Genomic DNA, 15,341 nt, shown 5'->3' on the forward strand with positions numbered 1-15,341 from the left:
TTTTGCGACCTACAACAAAGATTATGGGGCATTACAACACAATGTTGTCCAAAACGTTGGCATTTTCAAGTGTGGTATATTGGCCACTGTCCTGCTAGTCTTAGGGAAATATTCACATGGTCATTAATCATACCATGACCTGAGTTACGTTATGTTACATGTGACACACAGATCATTAAGGTGCTTAGTGAACAACTTCTTGCAACCCTGCATGCATGTGTAAGACCTTTACTTCTGCCACTCTGCCATGTCTTTACTGTCATCACTGTGTTTGGACTCATGTACGATGTTGAACATTTACCTGGCCCTTACTGTACATGTTGTCACCAGTGCATTTTGTGTTGGTATGCCCATCCTACATACAACTGCAACCATACAGTTCATATCCATGTATAGCATACAATGTTTGTGGTAGCATACATTCACTTGGTATATGGCATTGAACACTACATACAGCACAGACAATACTTGCACTACACATTATACATACAAATTGACACGCACTGGTAGCATCAGGGTCTGCAAAGCTTGCCACCTCTCCAGTGGTGTATGGCTGGGGTCCACCGGCAAGAAGGAACATGAGACATAGCACTGTGAATGTTGCACAACTATTGCACATCCGACATGATTAGCTAATGCACATAGAGGACTTAGGTTAGTGAATACTCTAATCGGCCATTATCCATGCCTCAGTGACATACATTGGTAGGCCAGGCTGACATGTATACATAAGTGCTTAAACCTGACATACATGTCTCTGCTACATTGTTCACATTTCGCAGAGTACTTCCTACTGCTACAATGTCCAAGCATAGCTAATTGTAATGGCACTCTGCACATACATGACTCACGGGACAAACTCGGACATAACTCCCTTTACTCCAGCATCATTTTTAAAATCACATGTACATGACTATGCAACATACAAGAGTAGTCAGGCACTTAGTGGATATGGACACTTGTTCCTAGTAACCATGTATCCTTCCACCATGACACAGTCCTGTCAGCATTGGTGCACATCAGAATTTAGTGGCAAAACTCAGGGGACAAGGACAGGAATATGCCCTTTGTCTTCTTAATGGTGCATTGCTGCTCTTGTCATGTATGCAGTTTTGTGCAAACGCACTACTCACAGCCCTGCCCTTTGTCTTAACTTGGTAAAGGTGGGCCTATGACCAACAGACATGTACTTGGAATTTCAAAACAGGAGTCAGCCACATAGAGTGTGTACTCATCCACAGTTCAACCGACCTTGATTCCAAGGTGGTTCAGAAGGTCCCGTTCCCAGCTGATGATGTCTGCCCAGCAATGATTCATTTGGTGGGCAGTGCACTCTACCTTGAATATATGGGTCACGTGGGCCAGGACCTTCCCCTACTGCAGCTTGCGTGCCTCCGTCCGGTAGCCCTGTATCACTCTTACTCCCATGGCCACCATATTGGCGAGGTAATGAGTGGAGAGCCATAGGAAGCCACCCAATTCATTTGCACTGAGGTGACAGGCCCTACCCTTTTCTGACATGTCCTTAAACAACCTAGGGGACCCTTAACAAAGCAAATATAAACCCCAAACTACCCCCAACTAACCCAATAGACAAAAGAACCCCAATGTCAAACACCTGGCAATACAATCATAACACAATACAAATAACAAATATACAGGACACTATAGAGACAGAAGACAGCACAAAAGACACCTCTAACACCACTCTCAAACACAGTTCACAAAATACACCACCTCTGTCCAACACAGACAATAAAGAGTGTAAAAGTAACTTTGCAGCTCCTGGTGTGCAGCATAGTAGATCTATTACCTCACTTCCTGTGGTGATGCATCACGTTTTTGAAAATGCGTAATTTTTTTAAAGCTACAAACCAGTGCGTGATTTGTTTTATGTCACATGACAACCTAACCTGAGGCAGTTCTGATGCGCCGCATGAGATATGTCATTTTTGGCAAACACAATGGCTTCAGAAAACGCGCATTGGGACAATCCTTCAATTTTTTTGATGCAAAGACTGTAATATGGGTAAAGATGTATGGTGTCCTGTGGAATTCATTTTTACAAGTTTTCAGTCATGTGGAATGTTGTGTTGCCTGTGAATAGTTCAGTTCAACATACTCCTCTCTTTCCATGTGTCCAAGGTATGTCTTGTAAGTCTACATGGTTGATGGTACATGCCTTACTAGGTCTAGACAATGCATAGACCACATTTCCTAAGGGTCACGGACATGACAAATTCACGGGGTTGCCTCATGTGCCAAAAATGGGGCATATTTACAAACCCCTTGCGCCCTTTAGCGCTGCCGTAACGTAATTTATTTTTACATTACGGTGGCGCTAAACAGGCCATCACCCTGTGACACAGTTACAGTGTGGCGCAATACAAGCATTGCACCACTTTGTAAACGCTTGTGTCACATTATACCTGTGCCAGGTATTATGTATGCAAGGGGGGCGTTCCCGCACTGGGAAGCCCAAAAACTGACGCAGCGAAATTTACATGACTTCACAGCGCCATTCTAGTGTCAATTATTTTAACACCTGTCTATGGCAGGTATTAAACTGTCGCTAGTGCTATATCCTATGGGTCTACCTGAGCTTTTCTGGACTAGCGCCACAATTTTTGGTGCTAGTCCAGCAACGCGTCACACCTGCACCCAAACTTTTTGAACAGTTGTGATATCGAGCGCCATGGTGCACTGTATTGTAAATACAGTGCTACCATGGTGTTGTGTGGGGGTGCAGGGCACTTCAGGGAAACTGGAGCATCAGAGATGATGCGCCAGTTCCTTGTTAATATGCCCTATTTGTTGGCACCTCAGTCCATTGTTTAGTTTACTGTGGGAGTCTAGCCTGGTTTGTAGTGGGTACCACAGGTACTTACACCTTATACCAGGTCCAGTTATGCCTTATTAGTGAAATGTAGTCAGTGTCTAGAAGCCAGGCTTTCTAGAGGTAGCTGTAGGCAGAGCAACCAAGGCTGAGCTAAGAGACATGCAAAACTCTTGCAATACCACAGCAGTCACACAGTACTCTCACACTTAAAAGAGAATACTCAGTGTTACCAAAAATAAAGGTACTTTATTTTAGTGACACAAGACCAAAACAACTTTGGAGACTATACTCCCTTAGGAGGTAAGTAAATTACACAAGATATACTCTAGTAACCAAAAACGGGTAAGTAAACAGTCAGAAAATAATGCAAATAGTGAAAATCACCATGGTTGCAATGGGCCTGAGGGAACACAAACCATATTCTAAAATAGTGGAATGTGAAATCTGGTTTCCCACCTAGGCAAGTGTAGTGTGTAGAGGGGCACTGGGAGTGTAAGAAAACACCAAAGGTAAGTAAAATACCCCAACCCAGAGCCCAGGAAATCAGGAGTAAAACACAGCAAGTGTCCTGAAACACACTAGAAGACAGTGAAAGAACCAGAAGTGACTGAAAGACACCAACGATGGATTCCTGGACCTGAAGACCTGTGGAAGAAGGAGACCAAGTGCAAGAAGCGCTGAAGAGTCCCGGGAGAACAGGAGCCCCTGCTAACCCGGATGAAGGTGCAAAAGGAGAACCACTGGTGAGAAGACAAAGTCAGTATTGCACCAAAGAAGATAGATGCGGGTTCCTGGTTGGTGCAGAAGATGTCCCATGCTAGATGGATGAATGCAGTCTGGTTTGCATCGCTGGATTCCGCCAACAAGCCTTGGTAAACGCAAAACTTGCGTTTCACAAAAAATGGCGCTGCTTGGGCCCAGGAAGGACCAGGTTGACTCTACCTAGAATGGGGACACAGAGGTGGCTCTCAGCAACTCAGAGAGCCCTCAGAAGACCAGGCAGCACGTACAGGAGTCCAACAGCATGGGGGCAAAGGAGTTGAAAATGGCGGTCGTCGCAACACTACACAAGGGATTCCACGTTGCCGGAGATCAACTCAGGGAGCTGAGCATCACAGGATAGAGTGCTGGGGACCAGAGCTAGACTGTGCACAAAGGAATTCTTGAAAAAACGCACAGAAGCCCTAGGAACTGCATAAAACCCAGTGCACAGGGGTACTGTCTGGCACGGGGAGGCAAGCTCTTACCTCCACCAAATTTGGATAGCTGGACCTTTGGTGAGTCAGAGTCACTTTAGTCCACCACCTGTGTTCCAGGATCCATGCTCATCGTCAGGAGAGGGGACCCAGAGTACTGGTCGTTGCTGCAGAGAGGTCACTCCACAGGAGATTCCTTTCTTCTGGTGCAGGATGAAGACAGGCAGTCCTCTCAGTGTGCTCAACCTGGAAACTGTTTCAGTTGCTGGCAGGACCTGAAGTTCCAAGGTTGCAGAAGTCGTCTTTGCTTCTTTGTTGCAGTTTTGTAGAATTCCTGGCGATGAAGTAAAGGATGGAGAGGATTCCTTCTGGAGTCTTGCAATCTGAATCTGAAGAAACACCCAGTGGAGATACCCTAAATAGCACTCAGAGGGGGATTGGCTTCCAAACCAGGTATGGACCTATCAGGAGGCGTATCTGACATCACCTGATCGCACTGGCCACTCAGATGCACCCAGAGTTCCCTGACCATCCTGAAAACAAGATGGCAGAACCCAGGGACACTCTGGAGGAGCTCTGGGCACCACCCCTGGGGTGGTGATAGACAGGGTAGTGGCCACTCCTTTCCCTTTGTCCAGTCTCGTGCCAGAGCAGGGCCTTTGGGCCCCTGAACTGGTGTAGACCGGATTATGCAAGGAGGGCAACATCTGTGCACTTCAAAGCATTTTCAGAGGCTCTGGGAGGACACCCCCCCTTTCCTGTAACACCTATTTCCAGAGGGAGAGGATGTAACATCCCTTTCCTAAAGGAAATGCATTGTCCTGCCTTCCTGGAATTGAGCTGCTCAAGCCCTAGGAGGGCAGAAGCCTGTCTGTGAGGTGGCAGCAGCTGGGGCTGCAGAGACAACCTCAGAAGGCTAGTATGGCAGTACTGGGGGGCCATGGTGGAGCCCCCAGAGTGAATAGGATTGTGCAACCAATACTTGAATCAGTATTGGGGTACAATTCCCAGTTGTTAGACACCTCACATGACCATATTCGGAGCTACTGCTGTGAAGCTATATATAGGTATTGACCTATATATATTGCACACTTTTAATGGCGTCCCCGCACTCACGAAGTCTGGGAAAATGGGCCTGGATTACATGGGGCACCTCTGCTCATGCCAGGATTTCCCTGACACACAAGTACTATGCACCTAGCCTTCAGGGTCTGAAGGTTAGATATATATATATATATATATATATATATATATATATATATATATATATATATATATATATATATATATATATATATATATATATGGCTTATAAATGACCTGGTGCAGTGAAAATGGCTGTGAAATAGTGCCTGCACTATTTCACTCAGGCTGCAATGGCAGTCAAGAAGAAGTGTTTGTATGAGCTCCTTATGGGTGGTAAAAGAAATGCTGCAGCTCATGAGGATCTCCTGGAACCCCAATGCCCTGGATACCTAGGTACCATATACTAGGGACTTATAAGTGGGTCCAGTATGCCATTTTGGAGTGGAATACTGGGTTACAAGTATGTAACTATTAATTTGAAATCAGAGAGAGCATAAGCACTGGAGGTCTGGTTAGCAGGACTCCAGTGATACAGTTAAGCATACTGACAAAAACAGTGATACATACTGACAAGTAGGCCACAATCTGTGAGCACTGGGGTCCTGACTAGCAGGATCCCAGTGACACAGTAAAAACACACTGACAAACACTGACAAACAGGCCAAAAATGGGGGTGACCATGCTAGAAAGAGGCTACTTTCTCACATTTACCCCCTGGGATGCCATGGACTAACCATGGAATGTGCTCCATACACCCACATGTTGAACTCCGCACAATTCAAATAGTATGTGCTCTGTCCCAAAGTACTGCAGCAAGCTGTCCGGCAAGGCGAGGTAGTTACAATGTGTGGTGCTGGCAAGTGTTGTGATTTCATTTACAAGCTGCTAGCACAGGTGCTTTCCATTAACCACAATTCTGTCTTCACATGTGTATAATATGTTTACTGTGAGTGTACATATGTGAGGGGACATCCATTATTGGGATCATACTACACAGATGGCATATTTCCACAGTTTGTGTAGCCACATAGCTTATGATAGCTGGCCCATATGCTAGACATGTTTATGCACATGATACCCTTGCTAAATGTATATCCAGAGATGCAGTTGACTTTCCCTGGATTGTGGCCAGCTAACCCACCCCTATGACAGTGCATTTGTGTGACAATCTAATGTGTGTCCCAAGGAACAGACATCAGGCTGTGACGCAACATGGATAACTTACAGTTCCCCGTGCAGGAAAGTGTTGGGATGTCTTGGATAGACATGTGCCATGGATGTGTTTGTCATGCCATGCATGTAGGTGGTTTGTGTTCTTTATGTGTGAATGTTTCTGCCACTACAGTGGTATGTTTAGGGGTATCAGTTCAACAATCTTTATGATCCATTCATGGGTCATAGCACTCTTCCAGAACAATATTTTTGCTCCTATCAGTGACTAACATGTTATCCTCTGTAGATACATTTTTACTGTATGTAAGTGTTAAGAGGTGGTTTCCCCAAACACCAGGCGCTATGATGCATCTTTTCGTTTGTCCGTGCTCAAAGATGTGGTCCACACAGATCCTAGGGCACCTAGTGGGGAATTTAAGGTTGCATTTTGTGACAATGTTCTTTGCTCATGCACTTTGACTGTACAATTCCTCATCACATAGTTTTGCACAGACTTACCTTTTAGCACAGTATGCATGGCAGGGCTGCCGTCAGACAGGGATGGCAGGCTGCACATCAGTGCAATCTCAAGTGCATGTATGTAAGTATGTATGTATGTATATGGGCATTTATATAGCGCGTTCCGGCCTTAGCATCGAAGCGCTTGAGGACATAAAAGATAAGAGGACGACAGAAAGCAAATAGCCCTACAGTGGAAAGAGCCAGGTTTTCACCCTCTTCCTAAAAATCGAGAAATTCTGTTCTTTCCTGATATCAAGCGGTAAACCATTCCAATATCTGGCAGCCGCCACTGTGAACGCTTTATCTCCCCACCTAACTCTTAGCGTTCTACAGACCTGAATCAGGAAAGACTTCTCCGATCTTAGGATCCAAATGTACAACTACACTCCCCTGCCCTATTACCTACTAGGGACTTACAGGTTGTTGAATGCAGCCTTGCCCTAATATCTACTAGGGACTTTCAGGTGATTTATGTCTGCCTTGCCCTATTATCTACTAGGGACTTACAGGTTGTTGATGCCATCCTTGTCCTATTATGTACTAGGGACTTACAGGTTGTTGATGTCAGCCTTGCCCTATTATCTACTAGGGACTTACACATGATTTATGTCAGGTCTGGTCTATTATCTACTAGGGACTTACATGAGTCTGCAAATTGGGACCATGTATGTGCCTTTATTGCATTGGCACTCCATTGGTAGATAGTGAGACAGGGACATGTCTGCAGACCCAGGATACAGATAGTGTTACTTCACACATGCATCACTCATACTTGTTTGTGCTGGTAAAGCACACAGGTGGACTTACTGACAGTTTTACTTGGATGTTAAGTAGCCTACACAATCTGTGTGCTTATGTTTGTGGTCTTACATATCTACAGTGTTGTTTTGTGGAGTGCCATTTTAAGAATGTGTAGTCATTCCCACATGTTGAAGCCAGATTGTATATTCTAAGCCTCAAGTCTCACGTTGCTAGTACTGTTTGGACAATTTGTACTTGCTCCTCTTCTTCCTCATTCTCACGGCCCAGTCCTCCATGCGTGCCACAGTATTTTGTCCATGTGATATTTGCCAATGAACATTGATTTTTCTACAGGGCGAGCAATATTTTCCATAGCATATCCATTGTATGCAGGATGAGTGACTGACACCCACACATCTCCGGATTCCAGCGGCAGCACTTGTGGAGTCTGTGAGTCACCTCCACAAAGTGGCTGTACCATTTCAGTACAGGAGTGTCTCAGCTTTACTTCAATTTGTGTGTGTTTTACATGAGCCCTCACACACAACTGCTGCCAACATCCTTTGCCAGATGCAGAATGGGTATAGATGGATTGTATGAATAGTTCTGACACCTATAGGTATGACATGCATGTGGAAATATGTCTGTGTCCTGATTGACACATGGAGTTTTCCAAGGGTATGAGACATGCTATGATTTTTATTTGCCAAACATGCAAGATAACAAATGATTTGAGTAAGACAGACCTAGACATACTGGTGCTGTGTCCTCTGAACGTCACACACTAGTTGTCATACATGTAAGTGCACCTGAGGGGTATGTTATGAGTTGTCACTGTGATTGTGACATAAAGACATTGCATTTTCACATAGCTGACCTACTGTTGTAGGCACTGACTACTCCTGTCATACCAAGGCCTGTCATATGGACAACATTCATCACATGGAGTTCAAGTTTGGCTGCTGTCAGCTTTCAACCAGACAGAACTGTGTGATATGTGTGTTGCTAGGTAAAATGTATGTTAAACTGGCAGTGCATACATTACACCCGCACAATCCTTTATCAGTGCTTTGTGTGTAGTTGTGTGTTCCCACTTGTTTTCCCACTGTTGTGCATAGTCTTGCTTTCCTAGATATGTTGGAGTTGCTGTTGCATTTGAATGTGACAGACACTCCAAGACAATTGTGTGATTAAGGGGGTTATTCTAACTTTGGAGGAGGTGTTAATCCGTCCCAAAAGTGACGGAAAAGTGACGGATTTACCACCAGCCGTATTACGAGTCCATTATATCCTATGGAACTCGTAATACGGCTGGTGGTATATCCGTCACTTTACCGTCACTTTTGGGACGGATTAACACTCCTCCAAAGTTAGAATAACCCCCTAAGTGATTTATTTACATATTGTTGCAATGTGACATATTAGTTTCAGTGTTCATGCAAAGAAGTTCTGCACCATATATGCACGTCTGTGTGTCTCAGGAGCAGTATTTTGTTTCCCCTTACTGAGGTAGGACATCGTTGTCCTCACCCTCCTCCCTAGGGTCCTCCATCTGTTCATCCCAGGGGACGTTAGTCCACACACAAATGTTGTGCAATATGGCACATATAACGTCAATTTTGCAGACATGGGGTAGTGAATATAGGCATCTCCCCAGTGATTCCGAGTGCCCTCTTAACAACAATCCAGGTCCGGATATGTGCCTGATTGGATGCCTTCTTTGCGTTACATATGGTGTCATCATCCACGGCTGGATGCCATATCTTTGGTCTGCTGCAATGGAAGAGGAAAGGTATCAGGCTTGCCCTTATATTTCTTTCCAACTGGCCTTGTACAGTATTTGTCTTTAAAGTAGAGATACAGACTGGCCTCTGGCATTGTGTGGTTTCCTGTCTGTATGCATGAGTCTAGTTATGTGTGGTGGTGCATCTTCCAGTCAAGGGTACAGCCTCAGGGGCATGGTGATTGTGTGATTTGTGTGGCGGTATGACAGTTCACCCATGTGGGATGTGTCTGATGTTGCAGATTATTGTACATGTGTCCAGTAACATGTGACCCATGTTGTGTGAGTTTTCACCTACTTTGTGTTCCTTCCTACACATAACCAATCAATGATGACGATTTACTCTTTCTATATGAACTGCAGAATGCATCACACATAGGAAAAGCAAAAACAATGAGAGATCAAGTATTTCTCATCGTTGCACCACGGTAATGCCACCCCTAGAGTGGCTTTATTTTTTGGTGCTTGCTCAGGGTTACAGTTTCCCATAAATGTGGGGCTGCAGCAAAATGCAATTTGTGTTGCTGTGGCATACCCACAGCAACACCCATTGCACACCCCATCCATACTAAGGGGGTCATTTCTTACATGGCGGTCTGGACCGCCATACCGGCAGTGGCGGTAACTTCCGCCAACAGCATGGCGGTCCAGACCGCCATATAATGAACATGGCAGAACCGCCACTGATGAAATGCTGCCACCGCTAGGCTCCCGCCACCAGGCAGCCTGGCGCTGGCGGTGTTTCTGGTCCAACAGGGCAAATGAGTCCGATTCCACCCACCTTTCCCTGGCGGTGTGAAAGGCTGGCAGAATGAGTGACTCGAGGCCCCACTGGGGGCCCCTGCACTGCCCATGCACGTGGTATGGGCAGTGCAGGGGCCACTATGCACAGCCCTGTCACGCATTTCACTGCCCGATTTAAGGGCAGTGAAATGCAGCGGCACTGTTACATTGCCGCCGGCTCCATTTGGAGCCGGCGTCAATGTTCAGGCCCTGATTCCAGTGGGGCCGGCTGGCGGAAACACTGTTTCCGCCCGCCAGCCCAGCTGGATGTTTATTATGTGGCCGATGAGGGGGTTCTGCGTGCCAGCGGTGTTCTGTTGACCGTCAGCGCCGATCTTCCCACTGAGATCGTAATGAGGGCCTAAGTGATGCGTGTGAATGGGCCGCATTTACAAGGTAGCGTTTAGACACAAAAAGTAGCTTAACACCGCCTTGTAAATGCTGAGTGAGCATTGCTCCTCTGGAGCATCAGTTAAAGTGATGCTCCAGTGGTGCTCCGGTCTTTTACATAGGGCCCTATGCGAGGGTGATGTGCATTGGTGTTTGGAGTGATGCATGTTGCATATGTGTTGATCAGCAGTCATCTAAGAGTCACTATCTATGTGTGCAGAGTGTGGTGGGTGTATTATTTGCCCCATATGTCAGATTTGTTGTATGTGTTATGTAGCGTCTACTAGCTTACCTACGAGTGGGCCATTGCCATTTTGACCATCCTGAAAGCATTGGTTGAAAATAGAGTGTGATAAGATTTAAGCATCATGCACATTGGCAGGATATTTTGCCAGCACATTGGTAAAGAACCCCGATGGTCCACAATGGCCTCCACATTAATGGTGTGTGTGTGTGTGTGTGTGTGTGCGTGTGTGTGTGTGTGTGTGTGTGTGCGCATCTTGTTCCGATAAAGATGTTTTGTTCCAGCCAGAGGTGCAAGTTGCAAGTGTGCATTTCATGGCACCCATGACATGTGGAAACTCAGCAATTGCATAAAATCCTTGTTTTTCTCCTGCTGCAGTTGCTGGGTGTTGGGGAGGAGGATGTGGCAGAGAGTGAGGCAGATGATGGCGTCCAGTACAGATGGCAGGAAGACAGAGAAGGATGGCTGTGATATTCTGCCCACTCTTGCTGCAGTCATCTGAAAGGATCCAGAGGCCAGTAAGCGCAGCACAGCCAGGAGGTTTGCCAGGTGTGGTATATTTGTCGGCCTGTTAACTCTCACTGTGAATGAGGGTGCAATATGGTGGAGCAGCTGAACAATGGACTCCTACTTCAAACGGTAATATTTGAAGACCTCTTTTTCTCGAGGCGAAGGATGGACGTCCATTGGAGATGGATTCGCTCTCTTGTCCTGCGCTACCTTTGTGGTTGTTGCTGTGGTGATGGTGGGAGATGCGGTGGTGCTTGGCATTGGCGTTGTATCCGTGACCCTACCTGAAGCAGTAGTAGGTCCACATTGTCCTGTAGGTTGCCAGAGTGTTTTGTGTGTGTTTTCCTTGCATACTTGTGCCTGTGAGTCAATTTAACACCTGGTCTGACCACGCATTAAAATTTGGATGCTAGTCAGAGCTAGTGTCATTTTTTCCTAGGCATGCATCTTTTTATGTGACACTTGTATGTATGACGCTAACGGGCTAGCATAACTTTTTAGGAGGGAACACCTACCTTGTATATCATTGTTGGTAGACAGCGTAGGGTGAAGCGGCGCACCTGGAAAATCAGGAACGCCTAGGGAACATGGCGCTAGACAGGTCTAACTCAACTTTGTAACTTTGGTGCTGAGTTAGTGCCACTGTTACACCAAAAAAATGGTGCAACGGCAGCACAAGCTCCTTGTATTTATGCCCCATAGTGTTTTATGACTTACCAAGTGTGCAACATGATTTAAGCAAGGTTTCTTGCATTCCAGCTTCCCAAAATATATTAAATAGTGAGTAAAATGCGTAACAGTTGGGATTTGTACAGTACAGAACGATTGTGGACAGCAAGTGTCTCAAAGCGAAAACTGCTAGTTGGCATTCTTCCATGTTCAATACAGAATGAAAGGTGAGCTGCACAAATATTATTGGTGTTGAGGGAAGAAGCACTAGTGTGGAGGTCATAGAACACAAGTTTACATCTGCATATACACACCCACATTTTACTTATCAATTTGCCAGCCAGGCCAAACTCATACTTACCTCTGCTTCACCACATTCACTCACCTGGTTGTCTGACTGGAAGTCTGGAACTTACCCAATGGACCACCTGGTCTTCCATGTCTCTAGCCTATCAAGTCTTCTGTATATCATGGCTATTCTTTTTCATGTTCAAGGCAAGCCAAGGCCTGCACATTGCTGGTAGTGTCTTCTGCATTGCAGGCAAGTACCAAAGATCTATAGCTCAAGTCTCAACTTCTTGTGCCTCCGGTGGCAGTGGTTCCTCTAGGGTTCAATGGACAAGGGTTCACATCCTGCCAATGCTGACAAAGTATCTTAGGTGCCAAAATATCCAGCACCATTTTTTTTTCACTTACTAGTAATATTTCTACTTGGAAAACCAGAGAAGCACTAGTGCCCCAAAATTACAAGCTTTCACTCCCTTTACCTCCCCCTCAGCCTCCTTTTGCTCAAGTAGGTGCAATAGAAGCAAAGCATTATTTTTATTTATCAGGGTTTTCAATTTTTTTAATTCAGTGTTTTGTAGAGTGCAAAAATGGCTTAGGGGGTATAACAGAGCACAAGTATGTGAGGCGGGTGCTATATTCATAGTAAAATAGGTTGAATGTTGGTGAGTTTACATTTTGGTTGAGCCAACCTCTCAGCTGGGGTGGATGATTCCTGTGCAGTTGACTAGGTATAAAGGCCGAGTATGAGCTCTCTCTCATGCAATAATGGGTAAAATTTGAGGTAGGTGAAAATCCTTTTATTCGGTGGAATCAGTATTTAGCTGTATATTTTGTAAGAGACAGAAAAGGGCAAAGTACCAGGGCTTTGTTTCTTTAGGATTAATCATTCCTGCTGCAGAAGGTGAAGGGATAGACTGGCTAGCCTGACCTGCCCGGACACTTGGGTCGGAAATACCCCAGCCTCAAACAATAGCCTTTGAAGCAAGATCATGAATGCCCACAATCTCCCAGGTTCTGTATAGAGGATGACTTCAGGTCAATTGTGACCCTGCTAAATATGGGTGGCAGCCCAATGTGCGGCCTTTAAATGGCAAAGTCCTTAGCCTAAGACAGATTGGCAGCTTTAGAATTCTGCTGAAGTCCGTATATTGAAGGAGGTATCACAACACAAGCCGCAACCATCTCAGACCAAAGTAAGCAAGGGAGTACATTAATTACACTATTCTCTATCGATTAATATGCTAAAGTTACTGTGTAGCATTACTAGAGGGCAGCATTATGAACATAAGGCAACAGCAAGGCTTTAAATCTGCTTTCTGACATACTTCTTGTTCATGTTGGTCTTTGCTGGGCCTGTGGAATGGATGACTGCAATGAATGAGTAATGAGGAATGGGTGGCCTGTATTTTGGCAAAAGAGGGACATTTAGAAGGAAAACAGCAAGATGAGATGGTCAAAGCATACATGTTTTCTGAGTGATTGAATGAGTGTGTCATCTGTTGCGTTGAAGGGACATGTGAGAGAGGAACAGTAACTCTTCAGTACTCAGAAGCACAGAAGAGTATTTCCCTCAAAATAAAAACACTTACACTATCTCAAAGCTTCCAAGTGCGATATGATGCTTTGCAGGTTGAAGGATTTGCCATGTTTGGTTGTTTGCTACATAAATTTTCACAGCTAGCGAAGGTAGTCCTAGAATATCAGCAACACACCCTTTGGGAATATCCTTAGCTCAAAAACGTCAGGCACTCATTTGTGGGTCTGAGGCCTAGAAAAACTGGGAAGTTTGCTGCAGTCATCTGAAAGATAGAAAAACACTGAAGAAAATATGATCCCCATACCTCTGTGCCTCTGACACCTTTTTTGACTTCTGAATAGCCCTATCTCACTCAAAGGTCCCCACATAGCACTCCACCTTTGCTGGTGTGCCAACCCATTTTTAATCCTTTGAGTGGACATAATCACCCTTCCTATTTGCCCTTAATTATGCATTCTCTCAGTAAATATGGGGCCCCATTTACAATGCCTTTGCTCCACCAATGTGTTATTTTTTGACCCAGTGGTGCCGCAAGCAGTGCTCTACCCTGCTCCATATTTACAAACTGACATATTGGGCCCAATGCGTCAGTTTGTAAAGCCTAGCATCACATTATACCTGCACCAGGAACAATGTATGCAAGTTAGTCATTCCCACGAAATTTACATTTCACTGCATCATTCTGCGACTTCTCTGCGTCAGAATTTTATCGCCTGCTCAGAGCATAAGTAAAACTGACTCAGGGCTTTTCTTAATGAGGGCCCACTGGCATTGGTGGAGTAGCATCATTTTTTTAATGCTAATCCAGCAGTGCGTGAGTTTAGCATCACAGATGCATCAAAATATCCTGAGCAGTGTGCATCCAACCAGTCACTTGAGACTGAACAGTGGGAGAAGCGTCTTGGTTAGTGAGAGAATGCAAATTAAGGGCAAATAGATTACCCAAAGTCTTGAAAATGGGTTGGTAAGCTACCAACGGTGCGATACTTAGGAGGGAATATGAGAGGGGCAATAAAATGGTGGTATTGTGAGGTCAGTGGCACAGATTTATGGTGATCCTGCTTTCTCGTAAATGCTACATTTCAGCACATTGCTATACGCCAGTGGCACAGATTTATGGGAATACTGGTTTCTCGTAAATGCTACTTTTCAGCACATTGCTATACGCCGCACCATGTTGAGACTAGTGCCTTTTGAACCTCAGAAACATTCTAGTACCTCTATTCCATGGGGATTCAGAGGGGTCACATATGGATAATAGATGATACTGAGGTCAGGCAGCAGTCCTCCAGAAAACCATATGATTTGCATAATGTAAGAAATGGGCTTCTGCCTTTTGGAATCAGCAATGCCATGAGTTTCGGGCAAGGGCAAAGTTTAACCATGTAACGTACTACTCCAAGTTGGTGGAATATTCATAAGGAGTTTTAACCCCTCCCAAACCAAGATATGACAGTGCCTCTTCATATGAAGTATGCTCCTGTTTCAGTATCTAAAAGTCTGCTCTTATTCTAGGCAGATTAACACCATGGCTATTCTTAAGTGTCACCCTTTCCTTAAGCAACCGTGAAGGGCACTCAACTGGCCTACTTACCATTCTG

The sequence above is a fragment of the Pleurodeles waltl genome, chromosome 6, assembly GCF_031143425.1.
Source record: "Pleurodeles waltl isolate 20211129_DDA chromosome 6, aPleWal1.hap1.20221129, whole genome shotgun sequence".
Lineage (NCBI taxonomy): Eukaryota > Metazoa > Chordata > Amphibia > Caudata > Salamandridae > Pleurodeles > Pleurodeles waltl.